The sequence below is a fragment of the Stegostoma tigrinum genome, chromosome 26, assembly GCF_030684315.1.
Source record: "Stegostoma tigrinum isolate sSteTig4 chromosome 26, sSteTig4.hap1, whole genome shotgun sequence".
In the NCBI taxonomy this organism is placed as follows: Eukaryota; Metazoa; Chordata; class Chondrichthyes; order Orectolobiformes; family Stegostomatidae; genus Stegostoma; species Stegostoma tigrinum.
The window spans coordinates 26,859,952-26,887,383 of NC_081379.1; the positions used below are offsets into that span (position 1 = coordinate 26,859,952).

Consider the following 27,432-nt stretch of genomic DNA (forward strand, 5'->3'; position numbering starts at 1 on the left):
GGTGGCTCATTCAAAACACCTTGATTTGTGCTGAAGACAAATTTCCACATAAACCGTACCCTGGGATGTTTACAGGTAATGCCATTATTATTACATTCCTGTTAGTTTGGTTGCAAATTTTACTACAGGTTTGTATATACATAAATCTTCAAAAGTTTCAAATCTAATATTCACCTCTATTGTGCAGAAACATTAAAACATTAAAAAGGTACATTATCACAGGGATCACTACACAGTGAGACCAAATGGAAAATTCAGCTTGTCTTGCATATCTGGTAACTGTTATTTAGTTACATAAATGAACATTAATACTCATCTTAAGGCAACCTAGTATGCAGGAGTTTAAATTGTAAACAGGAAGTTGACTGCTGGTAGCAACCGTTTCTAAGGAAACAAGCAATAAGTAAAAGACAGATAAGTTTTCATTGTAAACTTGACCACATAAAGATTTTAGACAGGACACAGACCAGTTCCTACAAACATTGACAATGTGCTTGGCTTTTTCCAAAATTAAGGTAAGACAATAAAGGGGGAATGCTGTCCCCAGCAAAAGGTCCCTTGCTTTAGTGTCAGGGCTGAAACTTCAAATGGCTCAGCCTTCTAGTGTTCTTCTGTGAGTCATTGAAATCAGGCTAACCGCAAGCTGGTTCATAGCCAACAGTGTAAGTGCTTTCTGTGCAGTGCCTTTGAAGTGAATGGGGGTGTGCATGCTTGTGGTGATAGCAAAGAGCGATACTGAAAGCAAGTCTTTTTATCCAGTAAGTTAAAGATTGATGGTTTTGTTATTTTTGTTTATAATTTCTAAAGCAATAGTCTTTGGCTCTTGTTAAAAGCTAGATTTAAATTACTAATGATTTTTTATGGGTCACTGAAGCCAAATGTGAATTTCAGTGCATGCCTGCTCATAACTATGGCATGTGCAAATAAACAATGTGTTTAATATACAAAAGAGTGAGAAAGGTGTTGGTGATGGGGTGCTGAAACCCACTTGAACTGAAATCACTTTCAGTGCTATTGTTATTAAGGCATCTTTGTGTGAACAGTAGCAATGTCATAGCATGAACATTCAGAGATTAGTTAATTACATGAAGGAATACCCTACAGTGTTGCATCACCTATCACATTTTTCAATCAGGCTCTGTGGTCTCGAAAATTCCAGCTTTCTTTCTGCTCTTATTCATTTGAATGATGAGTTGCTCCCTTCATTATTGGTGAAGGGAATTCAGAACAGGCCCTAGGAATGAATCAAGTGATGTATTTCAGGTTTGAACTTTCCTCAGGCTAGGCTTACAAATTGCTAGTTAAATTGTATCAATGTGATAGCTACTTGAACAATTCACCATCAATCTCCATTGCACCTCAGTTCAGATAATATTGTGGACAGCATATGTTAAACTTACCATTTCTGAAGAAGAGTCTAGGCCCGAAATGTCAGCTTTCCTGCTCCTCTGCTGCTGCTTGGCCTGCTGTGTTCCTCCAGCTCTACACCTTGTTTTCTCACATTACGCTGAATGTTTGGAATAGAGAGGTTAATTATGAAAACATACAGCAGTACTTAACCTAGTCGTGAGCTATACTGACAGACCTAAGTAGCATAGATCAATGACTGTGCTCGTTATGTAAGAGTCAAGTTTACAGGATACCAATATTGAATTGATACCAGCAGCTCATTAGCGGAGGGGTTTTCTTGGCATGGTTCTCTGTAGAATCCCTACAGTGCGAAAGCAGGCCATTCAGCCTGCTGAGTCCATACAACCCTCCAAAGAGCATCCCACCTAGACCCACCCCCTACCCTATCCTATCCCTGCATTTCCTGCCCTAGACACTATGGGCAATGCTCCTAACTTGTTCATCTTTGAACTGGAGGAGGAAACGGGAGCACCTGTAAGAAGCTGACAGAGACACATGGAGAATGTGCAAAATCCACACAACAGTCACCCAAGGCTAGAATCGAACCCAGGTGCCTGACTGTGAGGCAGCAATGCTAACCACTGAACCACTGAGGCACCATGCCACATTATGTCTTCAGTTCAATTCATACCATACTGACTGAGTCTTGCAATGTAACATCAATGTGACCTAAAGAGGACAAAGGTGAAATAATGTTCAAAATTTCCATAGTTTAGGATTTCAACACAATAGTTAACAGTCTTTCTCACAGACAAACCTATCACGTAACACATTTCACAATGCTTCATAAAAGGTACCGGCAGCTCTGTGGAATGGGCAGCAACATTCCACCAGAAACTTGTAATTTACTTTTCAGTTTAACCAGTTTTAATGCAATTCCATCTGCCTGTTCATAAGTATTGCTATTTAGACAATGTTATGACATTAAAGTGTAAAAAGCAAAGTGAAGAAGGTACAAACTTCCCTGAAGGACATGGGTGGATTACTTTTCTGTGACATTCTGCCAGCTCATAGTTTCATACCTCTTACAGATGCACTGCTCTTTAAATGAACCCTTTTAAACAAACATTCTCTTTTCATTGCTTAATCTAATTTTATGCATTTAATTTAAACCAATTAGTGATTTGTGGATGGGCTAGCTGAGGTTAAATCAAACTGCTGGTTAATAATATTGAGTAATATATGCAATAACTTGCCAAAAGTAAAATTTGGTCAAATTTAAAAACATCAAGAAGTTCAAATGGAGTAAAATCTTGTTATTGAAGATTATCACAGATTTCTAAAACATTCTAAACAGCCCTTATAAAGAAAATAAAATCTATTATTGTATAAGTTATAGAGCAGCGTAGGGAAAAAAAACAAATTGTAATTTGCCATTTTAAATAATGTGATAAGTGAAAGATTGAATGTTTCTATGAATCCAGTCTTAACAACAATGGCTTACCACTGCTGATGTGTTACTGAGTGGAAGGGCTCCCAAAATATGCAAAACTCCAATGTATCGGAAATATACATTATTAAACAGGAATGTGCACATTGCAGCCCCACAGGATAGAAGTCAGAGCAAGCATTTCCGATAAGAAAAGATCCTATACTGTGTAAAGAATCTTGAGGCTTCACCCTCTGGAAAGACTGGCAGACAGCCATGCTCTTTTATCCATGGATGTCAGCTGCTGCTGTGGTAACAGTCCACACCCCTCAGCAGGGACAAAAAGGTGGTGTGTGACAAGAGTCAGACAAAATTGGCCTAGCGTTGCTTTTCATCACTTATACACAAAGGTGTGACCTGCAGCTGCATTAACCTTGATGCCTGTGCTATTGTTACGAGGTCAAACCACTGAATATAAAGTGACTTTCCTCCATTCATTCCCTACCCCTATCTAGGCAGAAGGTGAACTCCTCTATTTTCTTGTATGAACTGAGGAGTGAATGGGCTCGAGCAATTCAAAACCAGTAACACATACATTTCTAGATGTGATGAATCAGGGCAGATTGAACGATCAGAATTAACCTCTGATCATGGTCTACGATATAACATGCACTGGCTACAACAGATAGCATTTTACTTTGACAAAGCACTGGCACAAGTTAGAGTTTAAGTAGCTGAAACATTCAGGAATGGCTGCAAAACATATGAGTTCATGCAATGCTTGAACTGAGAATTACATGCCCTTTTACTTTGTTAATATATAGAATAGAATTATTTAGTGTGTACCAAGCACAATGGAGGAGGTTGCCAGGGGCATACAGAGGCAAAGTTAATGCATTAGAGAGTGTGTACAAATCTCCAAACATTTCATCAGCTTGACCCTTTGAGTGCTCCGAGCCTGAATGAGGCAAAGTCTATAGATTGCATATTGGACATAACAGTCATATCAGAACTTATGAAACAGAGTGGCAGCAAATCATCTTTAATCTGAAGAAACTGTGAAAAGGGAAACAACAATGTCAAATGGACTGTTAGTTTCTGCCCCTTTTGGTTATCACTGTGTTAACATTCATCACAAAAAGAATTGATGATTTTTTGGTACAGTGGTCACCATTAATGGGTGTACATATTTTGGTCACCCATTCACATAGCGGAGGAATCATACTGTTATTAATCCGTATCGTTTTGATGGGCCAGTAATGGCACGTTTCAGTAACTTGATATATTTAATTGGTTCATAAACATTTGTGTTCCAGGATTCAGGCTACTACATAACTACATTTTTCATATAACTGAGCTTATCTCTGTGACCAAGTATAGTCTCTCACACCCTGAAAAACCAGATCACAAAGCAAAGATTAACAGAGTTTGATAAGTGGTATTCGACCTGCAGAATCGTAAACTGCCAATACCTGACAGAAACACACATATATTTGCTGGTGTTGTCTTTGGAACTTAAAAGTACATCAACATTCTCACACAATCTTTTTACAGTCATTAACGGCGGGTGGGAAGCTGCACAAGGGTTAGCAAATCGTCTTCAAGTGCAGTGATCCATTCAGAAACTTGTTTCCTTTAAATCCATAGTACTTCCTGTCACAAAACTATAAATAAGTCATAAATAATAAAGCTATTGGTAAATCTTAGAGACTGTAACTTTCAGGTATTTGCAGGAGACCCTTTGCTGCAGTTAATGGTGTTCCCAGTGGTTGGCAGTATCAGGCTGGCAGCATCTGTTCACATAAACTAAAGCTCCTAAACAAAGTGACATATTTACAGGGAGATTCTTTCCATGCTCTGCTAATCCCTTAATCATCGATGGTCCATTTTAATTTTAAAACATGAGAGTTTTCAGCTAGTATTGGTGGAACTGTTTTGCTAAAATGTTCCTAATTATTGAGCAGTGTGAGAACATTATAATTATTATAGATATTTTACATTGGAGCTGTGGTGCAGCACATGTGCTCTTAAAGGGTTTGCATTGTACGTTGAAAATTCATTGTTTTGTTTCCATTGCAAATGGACCAGGAAGACATGAGGATAAGTGACGATGGGAATAGTAGCAAGTGGAGGCCAGGTGCTTCCTGAAGAGAAAGGATAGAAAATTGGAGAATGAATCATTAGAATAGCACTTATGCACCACCCATCTGGTTCACACCAGCTTTAATAGACACATATAAGCCTGCGATTTAATTACTGTATCAGAGATATGTGGTAACTGGGGACAGGAACCTACAAAAGGAACAGATAATAACTTTGGTGGGAAAACTCAATATTTTTAGATGTTATTGCTTTAATTATAAATTAATCAAACTTCTAATTCAGGAAAAAGTAGGGATGTAGGTTCTTTTTTATTTCTGATTCCAGGCACTTTGTGGTGCAATATGTATGAAATTAAATTCATTAAAATATGCCCCATGTCCAGCTGTTTCACACCTTGCTGAGGGCAAATAAACAGATCGATTCAGAAGAAGCTTATGCAATCATACCATGCAAATTTGGCACAAGACTGGCATAGTGTGTGCGCGCTGTGGCCAAGGCTACTGATCTTATCTGCTGAATCTTTATCCGGAGGCATTTTCATCAATGGCTATGTACCATTGGCTTCCAGTCTGAGGCAGGGCATGGGCACAGGCCCGGAGTCTACCTCAGTAGGAAGAGGAATTGAACCATGCTGTTGGTATTATTCTGAGCTACAGGCTAGCCAACTTGCCAATTACTGCCTTTGGTACCAGATCTGTGACCTAAAGTACACTGATCTCTTTTCAGAATGAACAGTGCATTGCAGTGGGAAGACTTTTGATCTTATGATGCCAAATTCTACAGTTTTTCTTGAGATATTAGGAAATTTTCTATTCTGTCTTTCTCGAAGCTGCCTCTGGGTGCTACATTGCCTTAGCCAACCCTACTGGCCCTGATTTGCATGCTAAGGTGAGTTCTGAGCTGTGCTGAGTGAGGTGGATTGAGGTGCAAAATAAATTTAATGGATCAAATTCTCCAATTTCAGGAATTGTGGAGAAAGTGGGTGTGGAAGTGGGAACTCGTACTTCATACCTTTTGAGCTCCATTCAACCTTGCCTTCCACTGGCTGAGTCTGCACTTGTGGAGCAGCATTTGGTGGGGCCCCCAGGAGGGCCAAGGTCCCACAGTACCTCAGCAGCAAGGGCAGAGTACTGGGCAACCACCCTCAACCTCTGCTGGAGGCACTCCATGATGTACCATGTGAAAACAGTAGGATGCTTGTGTTAAAGCAATTGTAATGCACAAAGACTGTGCACAGGAGCACGTCCCAAAATATTAAGTGATGAAGTTGCCCTCTTTAACAACAAATAAAATTTATCAATTAGCACCGCTATCAGGTCTTGGCTATGACTGCCTCCTGAGTACTAATTAGTTTTAGACTAAGACTATAAGATAGAGGAGCAGAACTTGGCCATTCAGCTCATCAAGTCTATTCTTTGTAACCCTTGCTCCCCCTACTAATTAAGAACCTATCTATTCTGACTTAAATACACTGAATGGCTTGGCCTCCACAGCCCTCTGTGGCAATGAGTTCCATAGATTCACCACCCTCTAGATGAAGAAATTCTTCCTAATTTCAGTTCTGAAAGGTTAATCCCTTCACTCTGAGCTTGTGCTGTCGCATTCAAGTCTCTCCTATTAGTGGAAACATTTTCTCCACATTCACTTCATCTAGGCTTCTCACCATTCCATAAGTTTCAATCATATTCTCCCTCATCTGTGTAAACTTCAAGTACAGACCCAAACTCCTCGACCACTCCTCATACGGCAAGTTGTTCATTCACAAGATAATTCTTGTAAACCTCCTCGATACCCTCACTGATGTCAGCACATCCTTCCTTTCATCACTGCTTTTTATAACAGTTGGTAACTTGTTTCCTGTTGGATAGCTTGCTGATCTGAGCAAGGTGTTTGTCTGTTATAGTTAGCATCTCTGATGTTTTCCAGAGGATGACAAACTATTGTTTCATATTTAATCTGAGAAATTTCACACTCTGTTATAACATCCTAATTAATCTCCTTGTGGAACTTGAGTGGCCCACCCATCTGGAACTCATCGCCTGAGCCCTTTAAAAAGCAGGCTGGGACTAACATTTGTAGGCCTTGAGTGGTGGCTTAGTTTGGTTCAACAACAAACAATGCTCCTTTCCATTTGGGCTTCCTGAGTTATTACATTGGTGACTAGAGTGAAGGCAAGGTCCGAACAGCCTTGCCTTTCAACAAATTCAGTATGACTGTGACAGGAAAATATTGTAAATGCTGCTGTTGTAGAACTGTAAAACCTTATGACGTAGATATGAAAGATTGGTCTCAGTATGCCAAAAGAATAAGAGTTTCTTTCAGACAAATGGGATAGAAAGAGATCATTGACAAAATGTCATTCTCCTGATCATTTGTGGGGCCTGGACTTTCAGCATCAAGAAGAGTTTAACCTAGCTGGCAGTCCTGGAGGCAAAATGTTTTGTTGAACTAATACCTATGGCAGTGGAACACTGATCCCAAGCCAACTGTTATATTGCAGGTTACAGGTTTAATATGGCAAACAGACTTTCTGGGAAACCAGTTACTGAATTTTTGATGCTACTGTGGAAATTGGCAGAAAACGGCGTATGGGTCAGCCCTTCAGGAAATGTTAAGGCATCACTCAGTTTATGGAATTAATAATATTGTGACCCATAGGAAGGTAGTGACTGAACCAGCTCTGGAACTCTAGTCCCAGAAGTGGCCCTTCCCTGTGAAATCATGAAGAAAGGAGCTCAGGAGCTTCAGGAGTCCATTGGTAATCTCATCCTCAACCTTGGGTGACCCCACACTGTGGAGCCAATTCCCAGCAGGCATACACATGGCTCCTATTTGCTGCCAAGGACATGTGGAGTCTGCAAGGCTACTTCTGCAAGGTACGTTTCTCCACAATACAGACAGGAGCAGCAAAGTCCATTTGTGGTCATAGAGTTCGTCCCAGGCAACATACTGAAACAGGCAAAATGTGTACCGCCCAGGTCAAAGTGCAAAGCCACCTCAAGACAGGGCTTTGTAAATTAATCAGCATGAGGATGAGGAATTGATAGATCTACATTATATCACTGCTCTCAAAGTGGGGCCCAAGTAAGATAGAATTCCAGGTAAATGGCCATCCCCTAGACCCAGAAGTAGACCCAGTTACCATTATGTCGATTGTTGTGGACAAAACCTTTAGGAAACTGGGATGGGGAATAGGGACTACTGTAACCTCAGTTACACATTGCAACAGACAGTGCAAATCCCCTTGAAGTGGTACAAGAACCAGGCCTCAGCCTTTTGGGAAGGGACTAGCTGCAAAAAAATTGCCCCAATTGGCAACAGATCTTTAAAATGGGGACTGGTGATCTATATAGAGTACTTGGGAAGTATCCCAAAATAATTAAAGAGGATTTCAGGAAGATAAAAGGTGCCAGGTGTGATACATCCAGATATAAAAGAAAAAAAATGAAGCAGACCCAAGGATGGATCTGCAGAACTGTCTGACTTGGGCTTGTGGTTAGACTCAACTGTCACTTTGTGTCTTTCTAGAAAATATTGAAGAAAATATTCACCAGCAAAGGCAATGGCCAGGCTTTCTTTTGAGACCTGGTCTTAACACCTTTGTGTTTGTGTTGCTGCCCACACTCTGTCATTGTATTCTCAAGGTTCTTCTTAAGGATTGTTGCTCTCCCCAACATGTCAACAATGTACATTTACTTATGCTATTTGTGTGTCACATCCTGCTTCTATCTACCTAACCAGAGTAACTTTCGTTGCAGACGTTTTGGAGCTGATAGCAGTTGTTTAAGGACTGGGCAAACTGTCAATTTATCTCTCCCAAGTATATGTTAATGAAAATGTTCACAGGCACAAAGACAGCAGCCAGGCTCTTTCCCTGATCTGAGTGGGGCATTATTCTGTCTGATTTAATGCCGTGGATGCGACAATGCAACTAGTTGGCCGTCCTACATTTGGGTGCTCCAGGTCCTTATTGCTGGCTTCACACTGCAGGGTGTCTTCAATGTCAGATATTTTAGTACTGGCATTGCATCATCTGTTAGTGAATATTACTTCACGGCACATCCTTAGCAGTGAGTTCAGATAATAGTTCACACGCTGCCTCCATCTTGATATTGAGGCTGGCTTTGAGGACAGCTGGGATGTTTCTGGGTCGATGCTGAATTGGTTGCAAACCACCATTTACTTTGTGATAATATTCCACAGGAAAGTACCCTAAATCTGGAAACACATTATTGTACTCCTCCAGGATTGTTCCACAGCCAATGGTTTTGCGTGCTGTAACGCATCACAAACTTCTTTGAACACGTTGATGGCTACTAGTTCATGTTTTAGGCTTGCTCTGGCTGAGCAATGAGTGATTGTTGCTTGTCGTCAATGATTTGGAATTCCACAACTTTGTTTGTGTGATTACATGGGGTTGGCAGACTAATTTGTCCTCTCAACATTGTGGTGCCATCACAAACCTTACTTTTGAGGGCTTCATTTTTGAATTGAAACTTTGACCCATTTCTCACAGGTCTGTAAAGCTCATGTTGTTGAAAGACACACCAGTGACTATCTGGCACTTTATATCTTGTTCTCCTTCTGCAACAGTCACAACAGCTTAACACTTATTGACCTGACCTGTTGCATGAAGTATAGTGATCCGTCAGATCTTTAGCTTACATCTCTCCAGTGGCATGTTGCACTTCTTTCTAGCCATACACATGTAAAAAAGTGCTTGGTTTCTTAAAGTGAGAGGACTGCTTTCTCCCATTGGATACACTTTCTTTTCTTTCATGTCATGTCTTCCACTATATCAGCATTCTGCCATTAATCCATGATCATTCTGCCCTTTCAGTCTGGAATATCTATCAGCATAATGCAAGCCCTGGTCTAGCTGGTTTTACACAACTTAAGACTGTCTGCACATGTTGACCTGAGAAAGAATTTCTCATCTTTTAATAAGTGTGCTCTAACTACAGGATCCCTTATGCCTAATACAATCCTGTCCTTAATTAGATTGTCTTTTCATTGGGCATGCTATGAACCTGGAGAGGTGATGGCATTGTGGTAATGTCACTGGAATCTCACCTTGGCAGATGGAATTTGAATTCAATAGAATTTGGAATAGTGAGCTGGGTTAATGGTGACAATGTAACTACTGTCGATTTCATCTAATCCCATCTGGTTCACCAATGCCGTTTAATTAAGGAAATCTGCTAGACTGGCCTATATTTGCCTCCAGAGGCACAGCAACGTGATTGACTCTTAATTGTTCTCTGGACTATAAATTCTGGCCCATTCAGAAACATCCCATCCCATGAACAAATAAATAAAAAAACTTCCATCACTCATTGACTGTTTTCCCCTTGGCTCCTAATTTTGAACACATACGATTTATAAGTTATGTTCACTTAGAATTCAAAGTGTACCTTCAAGGCTTCCAAGCCTTCTACCATCTGTTTTTTTTCCCACTTTTTTAGAGAGAGATTAAGGGTGGAATACACTTTGAAAACAGCCCCTGTCCAAAAGGAAAAAGAATGCAGTTACACGGGGCTGCTCTAACTTGTTAAGCGGTTCATTCGTAAATTTTGTAATTTTGCCTTTGGTGTATGGAAAATGTGCCGGCTCTATTTCATATACCTTTAATTTTGACCAGAGGAAAAGTTGCACCTGTGGTGTCTTACCCAGTGTTCTGACTGTGACTTACTTCATTCTTTTTTTTCATGTCTTTCAGCTGCTTACAGTAGCTGTCACAGTTCTGAACATTGAGTCTTTCTGTCACTAGCTATGCTTTTTCTTTACAATACTTGAACTTAGTTCAACTTCTGACACCATGTCACAAGTTCTCAAGACAACGATCTGGCCTGTACTGTCATTTTATTGATTTTGGCTGCAAGACAAATGGCCCCCATGGTGGTAGAGGTCACAAGACTATGGCAAGGTCGAAGGCATATTGGTAGAGCATTGCATTTTATCCTAAAAAATTTGAAAAGGAATTGAAAAACTTACCTCTTAAGCTGGTTCTGAATTCAGCCACAATCTGGGAACATTTAACCTTGTAACAACTCTCAGTGAAGATAAAGTCCTCATGGCCTTACTAGACCACAGGACTGCTCGCTCTTTGAGAAAGAGAGAGACAGCTGATGGTGATTAACCTGAGGATCCTCAGGCGAGGTTGTTGAGTGGTTGAGACAGAGAGACACTTGTGGTAACATCAGCCAGTGTAGGAACAGAACTCACACTGTTGATGTGTACTCTGCACTATAAACCAGCTGTCCTGCCAAATGAGCTAACCTACTCCCTAACTATTAACAGCCCACGCACTGTTCACATGTGATGAACCTGCTTGCCCATATCAACATAATGGATTCCATGACATTGAAGCCTGTAGGTATATACATAAGCTGTGATGGAAATCCAATGCGGCATTTTAAAACTGAAGACTTTCTTGTGGATCATGCCATATCTCAAAAAAGGAATAAATCAGTTTAGAGGAACAGAGAAAAAGCCAATTAGCATCAGGATTTTATTGAAGTCTTATCAAGTTATCTGGACCAGAGTGCTCTTTAGTGCATTGATCCCTTGGCTTTAATTATTTAACTGTATACATTTAATTGAGGAGATTAGATCTTTAAAAAAAAAAGGTAATGGATTAAAAATGTCTCTTTCCTCATCAGTAATTAATAAAGAAAAGAACTACATCAGTAATTTATCTCTATATTGATGATCCCAATTGTTGCTAGCCCCCGTCAAAGAAGAATGCTCATTGATCGAACACAGATGGGATAAGCATAAATTAAATATTTAAATAATTCACACCACTTTTCTTATTCAGACTTGCACCTTTTGATTGAAATATAATCTGCTGTAATTCTGAACTATGAAAAAAGGCTGTTGCAAAGCATTTGCCTCATTGTAGCTGAATTTAAACTGTACTCCAAAGCATTTTTAAACATTGCTTAAATCATTGTTAGCACATATAACAGCTTTCAGATCTAGTTTGAGGCATTTCAAATGCAATTAGTCTTGTGGTACATTCAACACATACCTTTTGAGGTGACACAAGCTGGTATTAAGTGCAGAATGGTTTGAAGCTGCTTTAGGATTTCCCATCATGGCTTAACAGGTGAGACTACTACCTGGTGGATAAGATACATATCAGAGCTTTAATCTTTGATTGGACGTCAGGGGTGGAAAACAGTGCAGTGATAATGTCACTGGACTAGTAATCAAGAGGCAGCTGATGGGATTTAAATTCAATTAATAAAATCTGGAGTTGAAAGCTAGCCTCAGTAATGGTGAACATGGCATCCATCATGGGTTAAAATTGTATCAGAGATAATGGGAACTGCAGATGCTGGAGAATCCAAGATAACAAAGTGTGGAGCTGGATGAACACAGCAGGCCAAGCAGCATTTTAGGAGCACAAAAGCTGACGTTTCAGGCCTAGACTGATGAAGGGTCTAGGTCTGAAACATCAGGTCTTGTGCTCCTGAGATGCTGCTTGGCCTGCTGTGTTCATCCAGCTCCACACTTTGTTATTCATCATGGTTGTTGTAATCTGGCTCACTAATGTGCTTTATGGAAGCGAATCTGAATTCCTTACCCGCACTGACCTCCACAAGACTCCAGTCCGTACAATGTGGGTGACTGTTAACTTCCCTCTGGAATAACACTGGAAAGCCATTCAGTTCAAGGGCAATGAGCAATGGGCAACAAATACTGACCTTGCTAGCAATGTCCACATCCCAGCAACGAAAACTTTTCGTGCAGATCTGATCTCTTCTAAAGTCACAATTAGAGTTTTAAAATTGGCTTCAATGCAGTTGAGCTAAGCTGAGAAAAGTTATTGTTTTCAAAGAAAGGGTAATAACAAACTAGAGTTCTCTCCCAAAAACAATCTGCAGATTCTAAGGCAAGGCTATCTAGGTAGATGGGACAATGGAGTAGAGACACGGATCAATGATGATCTATTTGAATGGGTAAAGCAAGTTTCTAAGTCATTGCTGCATAAGCCTTTTCCTACTACAACCCAATTTGAAAATTGTCACGACCCTTCGGTGAGCAGCAGACTCGGGCTGGGGGTGGAAGAGGTGACCTATGGGAAGAGGAGAATGAGGATCAATCATCACAACCCAAAGCTCATGACTTCACTAGAGTTCCCTACTCCTACTTTGGGAAGCTCTACTCAAAGTACTGAATATCCTCCTTCCATTGCTATATTAACTGTTGCTGAATTATACCCAGTAATTTTATTTTCATTCTACAGGCTTTCAAAATCACAGTGTTGACACTGTCCCTGAGAGTGCCACAAAATGCAAAGCAACTCCAAAATCTCCTAGTTTATTAGTAGAGATACCACTGAAAACAACTCCTCCTCATGCCGTATAATACTTTATGCATTCTTTCACAATTGCCAAAAATAGTATCCTAAAGCGGGATGGGGAATTTGTAAATGTAGTGACTAGGAACCAGACTGGAGTAAATTGGGTCAAGGTTATCAGCTTTAATTGACCACATGTTGCTGACTAAAGTGCAGCACCTATTGCATCCCAGGCATGGGAAAGTGGGAATTTCTGTCGCTCCAGCATCACTAATCGCTTAACACATTAATATTTTGCAGATAATACATCCTAGTTAAATTCAACAAATCAATATTTCACCATAAACTTTCATTAATTCAAAGTCATCTCCTTTGAATTACCGTCTAGTCTGATATCTTCCACAAACACAATTTAGTTCACCGCAGTCGTAGATTGATTGATGTTTGATTTCTTTCCTTCACGTCATGTTGCTAAAGCTTAGAATTTGTGTGTAATCGAAATAAGATGCAATGAGGATAATATTGTTACCTGGATCACAGACATATTAACCAAATTTTGAATTAGCAGTGCTTATCCATCTTAGCAAAATGTATGACTCCAGCATTATTTCCTGTACCAAATGATTAGTTCAAGCAATGAATTGATAACTGAGAGCCACTTTAATCTCAGCATGTAGTGAAAATAGATTTATATTTGATGTTTGAAATGAAGCCTAAATAATGATCTTTCAACCTGCAGCCTCTTTTGGGATTAATACTGGTATTTTATTTAAATTCCACTACCTCAGTTTTCTTTTGGACACTTTTAGCTAGTTCGACTTTGAAGTTGCCTCTGTGTGAGTGAAATGGTGGATGTAACATCGTTAAGCAGAGGAGCAAGCCGTTCACTCTTCCATGATTTGCTTATCTCATTCTTGAAATGCTCTTTCCCAAAGAAAAGTTCATTTTGAAGGGCGGCACGGTGGTTCAGTGGTTAGCACTGCAGCCTCACAGCGCCAGGGACCCGGGTTCGATTCCAGGCTCAGGCGACTGTCTGTGTGGAGTTTGCACATTCTCCCCGTGTCTGCATGGGTTTCCTCCAGGTGCTGCAGTTTCCTCCCACAGTCCAAAGATGTGCAGGCTAGGTGGATTGGCCATGCTAAATTGCCCATAGTGTTCAGGGGTGTGTGGGTTATAGGGGGATGGGTCTGGGTGGGATGCTTCAAGTGGCAGTGTGGACTTGTTGGGCTGAAGGGCCTGTTTCCACTCTGTATGTAATCTAAAAAAAAGTTACCTGTTTAATTCAGTTTTGAGTTACCCCTCATTCCTGATAGAACAATGTCTCACTCGCCCAGTGTTCCACCCAATGTGACAGAGATGAGCAACTTAAATGGAAAGCTATAGCATTGAGCACCATCTTATTCTATGTACCACAACACATTAGCAACTCATATCAACAAGCCTCTTAAGTATTATTGGAAATCTATTGTTTTACTAAGTTACAGCAAGCTTGATTTTAATGTTGGATGTGAGAAGTGAGCCTAGCCAAGCTGTGAAAGTGTAGCCATTCAAGTTTCTAATAAGCATTTTCATTTCGCCCCCCAACCGTTTCACATGTTTATTCATATTCTACATGAAGGTGAAAATTCCTTGATTTTATAATGAAAGGAAATAACAATGCAAACTAAAATTTACATCAGTCCTTTGAGTTCCTTGCAGCTTTGAAAGGCTACACATGCTTTCTGTCAAATAAGATCTACAGCAATTTTATTCTATAAATGTTTTGTTGGTTGAAAACTCAAGTGGTTTAATATCTGATGCTCAAACAGAAGATGTCAGGGGAGCAACCTGACACTTAAATTTATATTCTTACTGGAAGAGTTTCATTGTAACATCATGCAAATGTGATTAATTCCAATTCAGGGGAAAGGAAAGGTGGCAATGTAATATAGCAACACTGATCATTGGAAGGAATCTTGCTTAATCTCTTTCTCTCGTCTTTCAATTTCCTGATGTGGAAAACCATTGGAAAAGGTGAGGGATAAAATAGCAGTCTGTGATTCATCCAAAAGCAGCCCATTCACCTTCATGTTAATGAACAACCAAGGTACTTGAAGCAGATCTCTGGCATTAACTTAACTGAGTCGCTTCTGAAATGAAAGTCATGAAACATTAGTGAGCATGAGTAAGATTCTGAGCGGTCTTGTCAGAGTAGAAGTAGGAAGGGTATGTGAGAGACCAGTGCAAGGGGACACAGGTTAAAAATGAGGCGTTTAGTCAGAAATGAAAAGAATTTTGTTCCATCAGCAGGTTGCGAGTCTGTAGAATTCCCTTCCATAGAAAGGGATAGAGACAGGATCATTGAACATTTTGAACACAGAGGTAGGTAGATGCTCAACAAACAAGGGAATCAAAGATTATTGGATTCGGTAGGAAAATGGAGTTGAGGCCACATTCAGAACAGCCTTAATGTTATTGAATGGCTGAGCAGGCTCGGGGGTAGGAGTCGAATGGTCTACTCATACTCCTATTTCATAGTATGTATGCTCAGATGACGTGTCCTTTGAAAAAAAACAAAAAAAATGTGAATGCTGTAAATCAGGAATGAAAGCAGAAGCTGCTGGAAAAGCTCAGCTGCCTGGTAGCATCTGCTGCCAGATCTGCTGAGCTTTTCCAGCAACTTCTGAATTGTCCTTTGAACCTAACTTGTAAAATATAATTATTGCAACATGTATTAAGGATTATCTAGGACTATGTCATTGACATTTAACAACAGGTAAGCATTTACAATTCACATTTACAAAGGTCTCTTCAGATACAAAATGTTGAAGTTGTTTCTCAAAAGGGAAATATGGGAAACCGATCAGGGAGGATGGGCATTGGCAAGGGAGAAGGGCTGAAGGAAGAGAAGGATATTGTGGTGAAAAAGATGGTATCATTAGAAATGTTTACAATTGGCATTATTTAAAATAGATTATTGGCGTAACAGAGTCAACTAAGGACTTCAAATTGAATCCCTCTAAAGACTTGCTGGATAATAGGTAACCTGTATCATTCCTGAACTGGTCAGGCTGGAAGATCTCAGTTGTACTCCCTCTGTGCTGTGATAAAACAAAACAAAGAACTGTGAAAGCTGGAGATCTGAAACAGAAACACAAATTGCTGCCAAAACTCAGCAGGTCTGGCAGCACCTGTGGGAAGAAGGCAGAGTTAACATTTCCAGTCTGGTGACTTGTCATTAGAACTGAACTCAGCTGAGAGAGAAATTCATGTGGGCTGCTTGTGGGCTCATCACTCCTGCCCTAGGGCTGAATTTCAGCAGTAAATTCCTGTTAATTATTCACTCTTATCTAATGGGCATTAGGAGAGCAAAATCCTGTGCTGGGCTGCAATATTTTCCATAACTTACTGATACATGTCATCAGAACTCAGATGTTACTGGGGACCTGCCAGTGTCTACAGAACTTTCGATGCATTTAAATAAGGAGTGCAAGAGCCAAAAACAATTCCATCCAGAAACAACATTCATATAGTATTCTAAAAGCAAAAAGGTTGGATGAAGTACTTTTGGAAGAATGCTCCAGAAGACAGTCCTGAAAGAACACTCTATTTGTAGAAAAAATGACTTGCATTTATTGTGCGTTTTTATTTATTTGTATTTATTCACGATGTGAGGCCATTTTATTGCTAATTTCTAACTACCTTTTGAGAAGTTGGTGGTGAGCCCTCTTCTTGAATCATTGCAGTCCACATTGTGTGTGTACACCAGTGGCACTGTTAGGAAAGCAGATTTGACCCAGTGACAATGAAAGAATCGCAATACGGTTTCCAGTCAGGATAGCGTGTGGCGTGGAGGCAAACTTTCAAATGGTGGCGCTCCCATGTTGCTGCTTCCCTCGTTCTTCTGGTGGTACAAGTCACAGATTTGGAAGGTGTTGTAAAGGGTTGAGTTTATGACCTCAGTAAGACTTAAGGCACCTTTTAGCCAATGAAGTGCATGTAAAATGCAGTAACTGTTGCAATGTAAGAAATGAGCAAACAACTGAGAGTAGCTAGAGGTTATTGAGCGGCCATTCAGAGATTAGGAAGTATATTTGGCAAATACTTAGAGATTTCAGAGGTTTTGTAAAATTTGTGAATGCGGATTAGACACAGTATAAAGAATGTTCACCTGTCAGATTCCTGGGATGAGGAGGGTATTGTATGAGGGATTTTTAGAAATTAAGTCTGGGATGAGAGAAATATTTTCATGTGTCATGTATCTTTAGAACTTTCTTCCCCATTGAATAATGAGGAAGGGTCATCGAATACCTTTTAAGGCAGATAGCTGGATTGTTGGCTCGTGAGGGGAACAAAGGGTACTAGGGGCAGGTAGCTAATTGGGATTAATGCTCCAATCAGGTCAGTTACTCTCCTATTAAATGGTGGAGCAAGCTGTAAGGCACAAAGTAGCCTACTCTTGCTTCTAATTTGTGTTACGACAATAGGTTGGACAGTTCGGGCTTGCATCCGTTTGAGTTTCAAAGAGTGAAAGGTGATCTTATTGAGGGGACTTGACAAGGTGGGTGCCAGAAGGATATTTCCCTTTGGGAGACAGACTAGAACTGAGCGATACTGCTTAAAAATACAGGGTCTCCTATTTAAGACAGGGATGATTAGATTGTTTTTCTCTCAGAGGACAGTGAGTCTATGAAATTCTCTTCTCCAGAAAGCAGCTCAGGGAGATGTAGATAGATTACTGAAAAAACAAAGGAGCCAAGCAGTAAAGAATGGGCATGGGTGCAGGGGGTGATTGGGTAGGAAGATAGGGGTCAGATCATAATCAAGTCAACCACAATCCGATGGCAGGGAAAGCTGAAAATGCTGAGCAGTCTACTACTGTTCCTAATTCATACATAGGGGCTTGAATTAGTCAGGCTGGGATAGTGGATGCCTGGGGAGTAATGTGATAACGCAGGAGGGGTCTGTGCCTGGGAAGGTGCGGCACTGACATTCTTGCATAGGCAAGTGTGGTAGAGTGAACGGCCAGTGAGAAAACTGATCATTGAGGGGACGACGATCTAGATGATGATTTCAGAAGAGGAGGGGAACAAATTGGACAGGAAGAGGGAGGCAGTGTTCTGCAACTACAGGATAACTCATTAGTTTTCATGCTGAGTCTCCAAACATATGAATATTTCACATTATCCACCAACAAATTTGATTTGATAATTCTGTTCCTTTGATCTGAAAAGAGTGCAAATTTTATTGGAAAAGTGGAATTAATGTAATCTTCAATTAGCTGCCAGTTCTCTTCAGCTCTTCCCATTTAATTATAAACATTTTTAAGAGACAAAGCTATAGATGGGGGTTAAACTCCATGCAGATTTTCTGTAAACAGAATGAACATCACAAGTGGAAGGTACAGGTCACACTCCCACAGTTCAGTGGCTTTAATATTTATAGTCGAATAATCATAAGCCACAGCAATCAGTTAGACCCTAGTTCAGAAAAGGAATTCCTAATGAAACCCATCCCTGTAAACACAAGGAAAATAATTTCGTAATTTTCTTTTGGTGCCCCTATTCTTCGTGATAATTGCTCTCATGCTTCTGTCCTTATCTCCCTTTCTGAGGCTAATCTTTTAAAGTCTGCCTTTCAGTCTTTTTTTTGTATCGTTTTGATCTTGGTACACCTGTCTCCTGACAATCTCTCCCTCTTTGCTCAGCGTGTGGTTTGCCTTTCTAGATGTGTAAGCTCCATCACTGTAACAACCTCAGCCTTTCCCTTAAGCAGTTTGAAAGCAAGGTGATGTCCTTGAATGTCATTACTGACATGGAGTTAGATAAATTGACTCAAGTATACAGACTCGCTGTGCTTTGCACCAGCCAATAAGTGTGTGGTGTTATGGGGGTGGGGGTAGGGTGCGGGGAGTTGGAGGGGAAGCTGAGAAAGCCTTGATGAACAATTTGAAAAACCATTCCTCCCAGTTAAAGTTAGGGAGGGAATGAGTGCCATGTGCAAACAATATTGTGGAATTCTGGATAAAACAAACACACAAGATTTGCTAACTGAATATGAGCAAGATGAGAATAGGATTGACAGGAAGACTAAGGTTGCAGACAACCTGAGAGAGAGACAGCAGCGAGGATGGTACTGCTGGTGGAAGTACTGAGTGATTTGTTTAAGAAGCCTTCAGCCCTATAGCCTGGTGAGACTATAGTGACTTGACCATCCTACTGGACGATAGACCCACTCTCCCATTAGAGAGAGATGATAGTCACCATGCCTCAGGCAGGTAGAGGTGAGAAGGAAAGTCCTTTGTGGTAACTTCATTCTGAGGAATGAATTGAACCCATACTATTGTCATTGCGCTGTATTACCAAAGCAGCCAAGTGAAGTAACTGACCCCTAATGCTGACTCAGAATTGATTGCGGGCATTATTCATACTTCAACTTTTGGGAAAAATTTGTACTAAGAAATTTTTCTGCCTTTTCATGATAGAATTCTAATTGTTCATTTCACAATTGCATCCCCACTGATCTCTGTTTCATTTTCAAGCAGTGTAAACAATGCCTGATTTCCAGCTTGCTTTGCGTGTTTCCCAAAGATGTCAGTTGGGAAAGGGGCGGCTTTTCCTGGCTGCTGTTCTTTCAGCCACACACCAACGGATTTGCATGAGAAAGGTGACAAACAGTCAGGGAAGAGAGAGAACCAAGGCAGGCAGAAGGTGACTGATGCTAATGATCCTCTTTCACTGTTTGGAAGTTATTGCAAGAAAGCTGCATGAAGAAGAAATAAAAGATACCACCTGCAGTTACACGAATGAGGAATATAATTTGATGTGACGACAAGCCGAAGACTGAGGAAATTGGGCAGAGAGTACAACCATGAAAACTAATATCAGATGCAAAGGTCATTAAAACTGATCGCCAAGCAAAGTGGTTTTGTCGAATCTTTCTGTTGTTCTCTGAACCTCTTTTGTTTTATTTTTTCATTGGACGGGTGCTCAGTGGTGAACTGACATTCATTTCCTATTCCTAACTGCCCTGGAGAAGGGGTGCTGAGCTGCCTTCTTGAAGTGTCACAATCCATATGATTATAGTTACCCCCACAGTGCTGTAAGGAAAGAGGCATCAGGATTTTGACCTAGCCACGGGGAAAAAAAATGGGGATATTGTTCCAAGTCACCATGGTCTTCACCATGGGAAGAGGAACTTACAGTTGTTGGTGTTCTCATGCAACTGTTAATCCTGTCCTTCAAGGTGCTAGAGGATTGGAATGGGCTTGAGTGATTTTCTTACTTTTGGACACTCTACCCATTACACATGGACAGTAAGTGTCACCAGGACTGTGGAAACATCACAGCGGAGCTTGGTCTTTGTTTCACCTGCCATCTACACACACTCGCTTTCCAGGATCTCATTGTTGACTTTACATGGTGTGGCGAGTTGTGCTGTGGAAGCTGGTTTGAAGAGGGCATCAGGTCTCTAGGTGTGCCAAGAAAGGGTAACTTTCTCACCTTCATCAAAGAAGAAGTTGAAAATAACTGAAAGCTCGGTTTCTGAATGAGTGTACACACAAATGCCATTGCATACTGCAACTTAATGACTAAATTTCGAGTGATTTTGGTTTCAGATTGAAGGTAATGTAAGTAGAAGAGTCCCCCATCTGCCCTGGAAATTTGCCGGGGGTGGTGGAGTTGGCGGGGGAAGCTGCGGTGTTGCAGCAAGGAGAATGGAATGTAGAGTTGGTGCAAAGACACAGCCTTGTTTGACCCCAGTTTTCACACAGGTGGGGCCTGCTGCTGAGAATAACAATTTGTCACATCTTCAGATGGAGATGATGAAATTCCTCATCGCCTTCAGTATACCAGCTCAGCCTCCTGCTGATAGCGAAGGAAATATTTGAGGACCAGGATCTCAAAGTCATGGTTTGCTGGGTGTCAGTGATCCCCATGATTCCTTCAGAGACATGAACAGCAAGTACCGAAAAACATTGGACAAGTGCCAAAGTGGTGCCTTCACAGAATCCTCAAAATCCTGTAGCAAGAAAATAGGGTCCAACAACAGTGTCTTCTCCCAAGACAACACTATCCAGCAGTGAGGTTCTAATTATCACAATTATCTCCATCATTTGTACGCTTGACACGAGGCTCTCAAAGCATTTCTCTGTTCAGAAGTAATTCATGGAAGAGATCTCCCAGACAGACAATAAAAAAAACACTTGAAGCATATCCTCATCCTGAAGAAGTCAAATATATCACCCTCTCAGGGCAATCCATGATTTGTGACCATCAAAATAGAGTGGGTTAATTCAAGAAGATGCAGAACACCTAGAGAGACTTCATCGGGGACACAGAGGTGATGCTGAGGTGTTAGAGAGGGCTCATGAACCGCCAGGTTCCCGAAGGTCTGCCTAGCCTTTTAAACACCACCTGCCTCATACATGGCACAGCCTGCAGACACAGCGCATTAGCCTGATCAGTCATCTCAGTCCATTGAAGAGCAACTGATGCAGACCCATCTCTAATGATGAAGGTCTGCCAAAACACACTCAATCATAAAAAATCTCATCAGAGTGGCTCGACATTACATCAAGTCATTAATTGGGTGGAGATGGTGGTGCACTGATAATGTCACTGGACTAGTGATTCAGAACCAGGTTAATTAAGGCCATAGACTCAACTTTCACCATGGCAGAAGGTCAAATTTGGATTCAATATATATCTGGAGTAAAAGATGAGTCGATGGCAACCACGTAACCAATGACCATTGTCGTGACAACCAATTTGTTTCGCAAATATCCTTTCAGGGAAGGAAATCCGTCATTGTAGTCAAATTTGGACAAGTTCAGATTGACAGTAATATGTTAACTCTTAACTGCCCTCAAGGCAATTAGGGATGGGTCATAAATGCCGGCTTAGACAGTGAATGTATTTAAAACAACATAATAATTGAACTCTCCAGTGATGTTGCCAAGTGCCAACCAACCACAACTCCACCATCCCATCCCTCTGCCATAACCAGCCCCTCAGGATCTCATCTCTGTGCATCCCCTGCCAATCTGCCTCTGATGTCCATCCCTCCCCAATCGCAAGGCTGGCAATGATCACTTAAATCTCCAGCCCCACTCCAACCACAATAGTGGGAGACTTGTTTCAGGGCAGTCGTCTTTGCTGCAGCTTTCCCCACACAATAGGGAGCCTATCCTTTCAATTAGCTGGCTTCCGGCCAGGGACTCTCCTGAAAAAGAATCACACAAAAATACACAAACTGCTGTGGTGTTAAATCTCAAAGGGAAACCTGACCAGAAGACCTCCCACCAAGCTTGCACAGCACCCCTTCCTTCCCATCTCTGTAAAAACAGGGACCCGGACGTTCAGCCTAGCGTAAGCCTTGTTGTTTCTTTGTTAGTGTTGTGTGTAGTTTTCAAATCATTTCCGCACAAATAAATTCTTCCACGTCACCTTGTAATCTCAACAATGGAATAGCAGGCAAGTTATTGATGGCTTTCTGCTGCTGTAGCACCAGGAAATATGAAATGAAACAGTATGAGACCATTGTAAATGAACTTGGCCATTGATTCTGCCTTCAAACACCTCTTTGAGTGAGTCATGTGGGTGGAGGAGTGCGGGAGGGAACTCATGGTTTACGTATGAGTAACACAGTGGATGTGAGCACTCATGTTCTGCCCAACTGGCTGCTTAACTAGATTTTTGTTTTAAACATCTAACTGGAGAAGAAAAGTAGAACACAAGCACCCAGCCTGGCGCACATTACTCAACACCTATTCCTTTCCAAAAATCTGAATATATTTTGTCTGCTCCATTCTCCCATACCTACTGATACATAAGATACATCAGTGACATGGAAGTAGGTGCCTTGTCCCCTCGAGCCTGTTCTGCCATTTAATAGAACTGTGACTGTTTTCAACATTACCTTGTCTGCCTGATCACCAATTCACTCAATTTCTTCAGAGTCTGAATTATATTGGTCTCATCCCTAACATGCTCAATGATGGAGCATCATCAACTCACTAGCATAGAGAATTACTGGGGTTCACAGTGCAGTGAGCTCTTCACTGAAAATGTGCATGCCACCCAAAAATATTCCAACACTTCCATTGACTCTCTTCCTTCTTTTTTGCGGGACAAGATGATACATAACAGGAGACAACAGCAATGAAATGGCAGGGGGCTGTATGTCCCCAACTGCTTGTAGGAATTGGCATTTTTAGTGTAGCTGTCATAGAGGTCATGCCAATCAGTGTTTCTGACGTTATCCAGATGTTCTTGTCCTAAACACTTCTGTGAATCCCATTACACTCTTTTCATGCAGTATGGTACAATGTGCAAACTGCAGGTGATCCAACCTGGAACCTCTTACATTCAGGAAAAGACTGATGGGCTTGCATCCCAAAATCCTTGCGGCATTGGTGTGTCGGTGAGTTTTCCACAAGGCCACTTGACACTCTCAAGGGCATGTATGGGGCTGGCTCCAACTTCACAAAAGGCTTTGCACAGAGTTCAGAGACTACTTTTTCCAGTGTAGATATTGGCTCTCACCTCCATGAGAATGCTCATGGACCGCGCTATGATATAGCAGCTGATCACCAGTGTACCTCCATTTCCACGGCAGCACAAGAAGAAGTTTAGCACTGTCTGAGTGCTAGTCTGGGACTTCAATCTGAGAACATGAGATCACTGATTGTTGCCAAGTTGGTACCATGCCTTTTCGGACTGCAGTCCTGATAGCTGCATATATAGAGCGGTATAGCAACCAGTGCTTGGGGAGGGTGAAAATGGTTTTGCACAGCCTGAATCTGCTCTCTTGTCTCAGAATGGCAGCTTTCATGCTCCTAACTGTGCTGACTTCGTCTGTGCCTCAGATGTTGCTTGCCAGTGTGATGCAATCTGAACTTCGGCACTCAAACCCCAGAATTGCTTCTTGTCACCCTCCAAGATCATCTGCAGTTTTTCCCACTGGGTCGCCAACCTTCCAGAAGCCACGCAGTAGAGCTGTGTCACAGCATTAGTGCAGTCCAAAATAACTCATAGGTCTGAATAGTTGAGCAATGCATAAATTATTGGAGGTAGTGCTAGATAAAATTAGTGTGAAATGGTTGTTTCGTGAAATCTTTTATTTCAGGTTTGATCATCATGAACAAATGGATGATAAGTAGAGGACATTAAAAAATAAAGCGCTGCAAAAACTCAATATTTCGGTCAGCATCTGTGGAGAGAGAAGCAGAGTTAATGTTTCATTGCAACTGAAGAGAGGCAGAAAATGAATGGATTTTATGCTGTTGAGACGGAGGAGGGGGAAGGTGGTACAGAAGAGCAGGCTTGTGCCTTCCCCTCTTTTAATAGCTCTGTCTTCAGTTCTGAAGAAGAGTCATGCTGGGTTTGAAACATTACCTCTCTTTTCTGAAGCTGGCTGTGTCTAAATGCAGCAAGACCTGGGTAATAGTGATAATGGGAATTGCAGAGGCTGGAGAATCCAGATAATAAAATGTGAGGCTGGATGAACACAGCAGGCCCAGCAGCATCTCAGGAGCACAAAAGCTGACATTTCGGGCCGAGACCCTTCATCAGAGAGGGGGATGGGGTGAGGGTTCTGGAACAAATAGGGAGAGAGGGGGAGGTGGACCGAAGATGGAGAGAAAAGAAGATAGGTGGAGAGGAGAGTATAGGTGGGGAGGTAGGGAGGGATAGGTCAGTCCAGGGAAGACGGACAGGTTAAGGAGGTGGGATGAGGTTAGTAGGTAGGAGATGGAGGTGCGGCTTGGGGTGGGAAGAAGGGATGGGTGAGAGGAAGAACAGGTTAGGGAGGCAGAGACAGGCTGGACTGGTTTTGGGATGCAGTGGGTGGAGGGGAAGAGCTGGGCTGGTTGTGTGGTGCTGTGGGGGGAGGGGACGAACTGGGCTGGTTTTGGGATGCAGTGGGAGAAGGGGAGATTTTGAAACTGGTGAAGTCCACATTGATACCATTGGACTGCAGGGTTCTCAAGCGGAATATGAGTTGCTGTTCCTGCAACCTTCGGGTGGCATCATTGTGGCACTGCAGGAGACCAATGATGGACATGTCATCTAAAGAATGGGAGGGGGAGTTGAAATGGTTCACGACTGGGAGGTGCAGTTGTTTGTTGCGAACCGAGCGGAGGTGTTCTGCAAAGCGGTCCCCAAGCCTCCGTTTGGTTTCCCCAATGTAGAAGAAGCCACACCAGGTACAATGGATACAATATACCACATTGGCAGATGTGCAGGTGAACCTCTGCTTAATATGGAAAGTCATCTTGGGGCCTGGGATAGGGGTGAGGGAGGAGGTGTGGGGGCAAGTGTAGCATTTCCGGCGGTTGCAGGGGAAGGTGCCGGGTGTGGTGGGGTTGGAGGGCAGTGTGGAGCGAACAAGGGAGTCACGGAGAGAGTGGTCTCTCCGGAAAGCAGACAAGGGTAGGGATGGAAAAATGTCTTGGGTGGTGGGGTTGGATTGTAGATGGCGGAAGTGTCGGAGGATGATGCATTGTATCCGGAGGTTGGTGGGGTGGTGTATGAGAATGACGGGGATCCTCTTTGGGCGATTGTGGCGGGGGCGGGGTGTGAGAGATGTGTTGTGGGAAATGCGGGAGACGCGGTCAAGGGCGTTCTTGACCACCGAAAGACCTGGCTAATATCCAGGTTTGGGTTAACAACTGGCCAGTAACATGCACGCCACAGGTGCCAAGCAATGGCCATCTCCAACAATAGAGAATCTAACCATCACCGCCTTGACATTCCATGGCATTACTACCACTATACCCCACTATTAACATCCTGGGGGCTACCATTGACCATCAACTGGACTAGCCAAATAAATACATTTCTACAAGTATAGATCAGAGGCTGAGAATCCTGGGCAAGTGACTCATCTCCTGGCTCCCTAAAGCCTCTCCATCACGTACAAGGCATAAGTCAGGAGCAGGATGGAATATAGGTAAATTGGCTTAGATGGCTGGTTTACAATGCAGAGTGATGTCAACAGTGTGCGTTTAATTCCTGCACCAGCTGAGGTTACTATGAAGGGGTTTCCTTTTCAACCTCTCCCCATGCCTGTCATGCGGTGATCCTTTGATTAAACCATTACCTGTAATGTGTAATGAGAAAGCACCCTAAGGGTAGGACTGCAGAGACTTTACCTTTTACTCCCCACGTGCCTGGATGTCCAACAACACTCAAGAAGCTTGACACCATTCATGACAAAACACATTGACAACTCCACAACTGACGTTCAATAGCAGCAGTGTGTTCTGTCCACAAGATGCACTGCAGCAATTCACAAAGGCTCCTTGGAGAGTACCTTCCAAATTTGTGACTGCGTCTACCTGGAAGGACAAGGGAAGCAGATACTTGGGAACTCTAGCACCTCAAGCTGCAATTTCCCTCCAAGTCACTCACCACCCTGAAGTATATCATCATTCCTTCAGTGTTGCTTGGTGAAAATCCTGGAAGCCTCTCCCTAAAGGCATTCAGGATCTGTCTACAGCAGGTGGACTGTAGTAGTTCAAGAAGACAGCTCACCACCACCTTTGCAAGGGCAACTAGGGATGGCCTGTAACTGTTGGCCAAACGAATGATGCCCAAATCCGATTTGCTGAGCTTCTCCTGCAGTTTCTATTTTTTTCAAAATTTCAGATCTTCAGCATGCACAGTGTTTTTCTTTACGTAAGATTGGGAAACACTGAGCAATGGAGATCTGGGTTTTTTTTAGATATATAGAATCCCTACAGTGTGGAAACAGGCCCTTTGACCCAACAAGTCCACAATGACACTCACTGCATCAAACCAAGACCCATTCCCCTATAACCCAATTAATCTACGCATCTCTGCACACTACGGGCAATTTAGAATGGCCAATCCACCTAACCTGCACACCTTTGGACTGTGGGAGGAAGCCAGAGCAACTGAAGGAAATCTAAGCAAACATGGGGTGAATATGCAAACTCCACATGGACAGTCACCCGAGGCTGGAATTGAACCTGGGTCCCTGGTTATATGAGGTAGCAGTGCTAACCACTGAGCCACCATGCTACCCCAAATTCTTTGAGGTAAACCAGGAATCTGAAACCCTACAGCTGTGGTTATGCCACCTGCCTCCTCACTTCCCTCTCTTCAACTTTTTCTGTTGGAAAGGATGGACGCACGTGACTCGTTAGATTGCCTTTGCAGACTTAATGGGCAGAGCTGACTCCTTGTGTACTGGGATCATTCTATAGTTTGATGAGTGATGTGATAACCAAAGCTTG

At 42.0% G+C, this 27,432-nt stretch overlaps 1 long non-coding RNA gene across 1 annotated transcript in view; it reads left to right on the top strand.

Annotated features, from left to right (window-relative positions):
- The first annotated feature begins 403 nt into the window (after nt 1–403).
- The window catches only part of LOC132211001 (uncharacterized), a 135,403-nt gene continuing 108,374 nt past the window's right edge, over nt 404–27,432 (top strand). Inside the window, exon 1 of the long non-coding RNA XR_009447276.1 lies at nt 404–515. This is a non-coding gene — a long non-coding RNA (uncharacterized LOC132211001). The remainder of the gene's footprint in view (nt 516–27,432) is intronic.